The sequence below is a fragment of the Rhinopithecus bieti genome, unplaced genomic scaffold (assembly GCF_001698545.2).
Source record: "Rhinopithecus bieti isolate Rb0 unplaced genomic scaffold, ASM169854v2 scaffold_6782, whole genome shotgun sequence".
Classification (NCBI taxonomy): Eukaryota; Metazoa; Chordata; class Mammalia; order Primates; family Cercopithecidae; genus Rhinopithecus; species Rhinopithecus bieti.
The window spans coordinates 4,021,775-4,025,030 of record NW_016805866.1 but is presented as its reverse complement, the minus strand read 5'-3'; positions in this window follow the sequence as shown (position 1 = coordinate 4,025,030).

Sequence of the window (3,256 nt, the reverse complement as noted above, 5' to 3'; positions counted from 1 at the left end):
TTTTATAACAAACATGGAAAATGTTTTTACCACTTTGTCTAGTCATTAACTTCAATTCACAGAACTGAACAACAATTAAAGTGTAAGGATGCTCACCACAGTCTTATTTATGAGACGAACATATGGGAAAAAAATAGAGGGGATATAGGTAAAAAATGGTGGCTCAGACAAGTAAAAAAATTTCAATCTCCTTTTTTTTTTTTCTTTTTTTCTTTTTTCTTTTTTGAGACGGAGTCTGCCTCTGTCACCAGGCTGGAGAGCAGTGGTGCTATCTTGGCTCACTGCAACCTCTGCCTTCCAGGTTCAAGCAATTCTTCTGCCTCAGCCTCCTGAGTAGCTGGTATTACAGGCACGCACCACCACGCCCAACTAATTTTTGCATTTTTAGTAGAGATGAGGTTTCACCATGTTGGCCAGGATGGTCTCTATCTCTTGACCTCATGATCTGCCTGCCTGGGCCTCCCAAAGTGCTAGGATTACAGGCATGAGCCACTGTGCCCGGCCTCAATCTGCTTTTTTAAAATAATGTTTACTAAGGATATTTACCTATAGAAGCAAACCTCATATTATAAAAGAAAAAAAGTAACTTATAAATTTATGTATTTTTATCCTAATGTAGAACACACACACACATACAAACACAGGAAGCACATTAAGATATAAATAGCGATTTTGTTTGGATGATGAGAATATCATTATTTTCATTATATCTGTGGCTCTTTCAATATGCATGGAATTATGAAAGTTATTTACTTTCTTTCAGGCTCACGATTTTGCTAGCAATCTCAGGATAATTATACTAACATTGAAAGTCTTGTTTCTGAGTATAAACTGAGATCACATATGTATTGCTTTAGTAACTAAAGTTCAGTAAAATTAGAACGATCATTTTATATATTCCTGTATTTTAAAACTTCTTATAAAGAATTTAAAAATGTTAATTGCATTTATTATAATAAACAGTATTGTTAATATTATTAAGAGGAAAAACAAAAAAAAATCCCTTTATAACACTAAAATACACTGAAAGTATCAAATTAATTTTTCTCATTAAAAGCCTTTTCAATATCAGTCTTATTACCTGGGTCAATGTGAAGAAGCCTATTTGAATATGATTTTAAAAAGAATCATGTGAGTGTGACAGAAGGACATATCAGTTTTAGACCATTTTGAGTGCAGACTCTAGCCCTGCATTTTGAATGCTACTTACATCTGAAAGTGTGTTTTGCACTTGTAATCTCTAGAAACTAATGATCCCTGAGGAAACAACTACACAGCAAATTGCTATGGATTATTTTGATTTGTGTGACTTAAATAACAGAGGTCATCAATTTCTTTCATTTCTTCCATTATTATCCATCTCATTTTTATCAGCTATGTTAAAGCTTCATTGACAATTTCAGCTTTAATATAGATAATATATATTAAAAATAATATAATGGTCCAACTAATTGGCTTTCAATGCACTGTTTTTATGAGATAATATTGCTGATGCCCTGCTTTCTTTTACCCTTTTGTTTAACACATGATGCTGCCTATTTTCACTTTGATATTTACTTCAGAAAAATCAGCAAAATGTTGTGAGTTAGAACTTAGCCTTTTATACTGATTCTTCTCAAAATAGCAACGCAAATATTGCCAAAGTACCCTAAAGGGTACAGTTCAGCCTAACTCCTTATGCAATAAAATACAGAAATTTTGCCTGTTTCTAAAACCCAACACTATGTATGTCATACTTTTACCTTTGTCCAACAACTGCACTGTAACTGAGAATGTACATTCTTATAACAGAAAAAAAATCAAGTTTTCTAACTGGTATCCTGAACTCTAGAAATAACCCAGAGGAATCGTCAGATAGAGAAAATAACACCTGTATTATTGAAAAGCTAGTTGGAGATGCAGTATATTTGAAAGAAAAAATGTTTCCAAATTGTTCTCATCTTATCTTCTTTACAGCTCTTTAAAAGCTCACTTATGTTGGGAGGCCGAGAGGGGTGGATCACGAGGTCAGGAGATCGAGACCGTTCTGGCTAGCCTGGTGAAACCCCGTCTCTACTAAAAATTACAAAAAACTAGCTGGGTGAGGTGGCGGGTGCCTGTTAGTCCCAGCTACTCGGGAGGCTGAGGCAGGAGAATGGCGTGAACCCGGGGGGCGGAGCTTGCAGTGAGCTGAGATCCGGCCACTGCACTCCAGCCTGGGTGACAGAGTGAGACTCCGTCTCAAAAAAAAAAAAAAAAAAAAAAAAAGCTCACTTATGAAAAACTTTGAATTTGTAGAGCAGGCACAGTTCATAGTCACTGAAGTTGTTGCCTCTCTTAAGAGAGAAGAAAGAGAGTAATACTCAATTTACCTGGCTCAGGACCCTTCTTAGATTAACTCAACCAGTCCGGAAATGTGTATTAGAGACTGGCCTCTATTTTCAGGTAACCCTGTTCACCTCCACACCAGAGGTATACCAGAAGCCTGGAGTACTGAGAAAACTCTCTTTCCTCATGCCAAGGAGAGGAGTAAGAAATGCACTTTGTTTTCTAATACTGATGCCATCTCTGAACATCTGGAAAGAAGGCATGTTTACCAATGACAACCCATTTGTACTAATTTGCCTGATTCAATAAGACATCCAGTAACCATTCCAGGAGAAATTTCAGATTGAAAATTTAAAGTCAGCCATGTACTTGTCTTATGAAAGGGGTAAACGTTTACTGCTACAATCTATTCTCAAGATTTATTCATAGATGTGTCCAAGTCTTAGAACATAGTCTAGCAAATAATAATAATAAACATTACATACATACATGAATGTGTAAGAAAGCTTATCACTTTCCTGAAGACATGTATACTGAATTATATGTGGAATACCATGAAGAAAAAAGGTCACAGAACTTTTTGTTCTTGCATTGTTGGAAACGTGAACTTCCTGACAGTAGATAACATCAATTAAAAATAGCTTTGTCTGATTTTTGAGCCTATGAACTATATACGTGACGAATAAATTAGCTTGATACTGTCATCTGTGGACCTAACATTAAGAAGTGTGACCAGACACAAGACAGTCTGGTAGAAAAGTAAAGAAGGGAAATTTGGTTTGAAGCTCATCTCTGTCATCATCTAGTGTTGTAACTTTGAAAAATATCTTCACATATTTGTAACTTAAGTCTAGTCTGTAAAATTATTCCTGGAAAGGACCTTTTTTTCTTTTGCTGTAATAGGACAGTGTCCATAAATAAACTGTTAAGTTTTTTTTTTTTTTTTTTT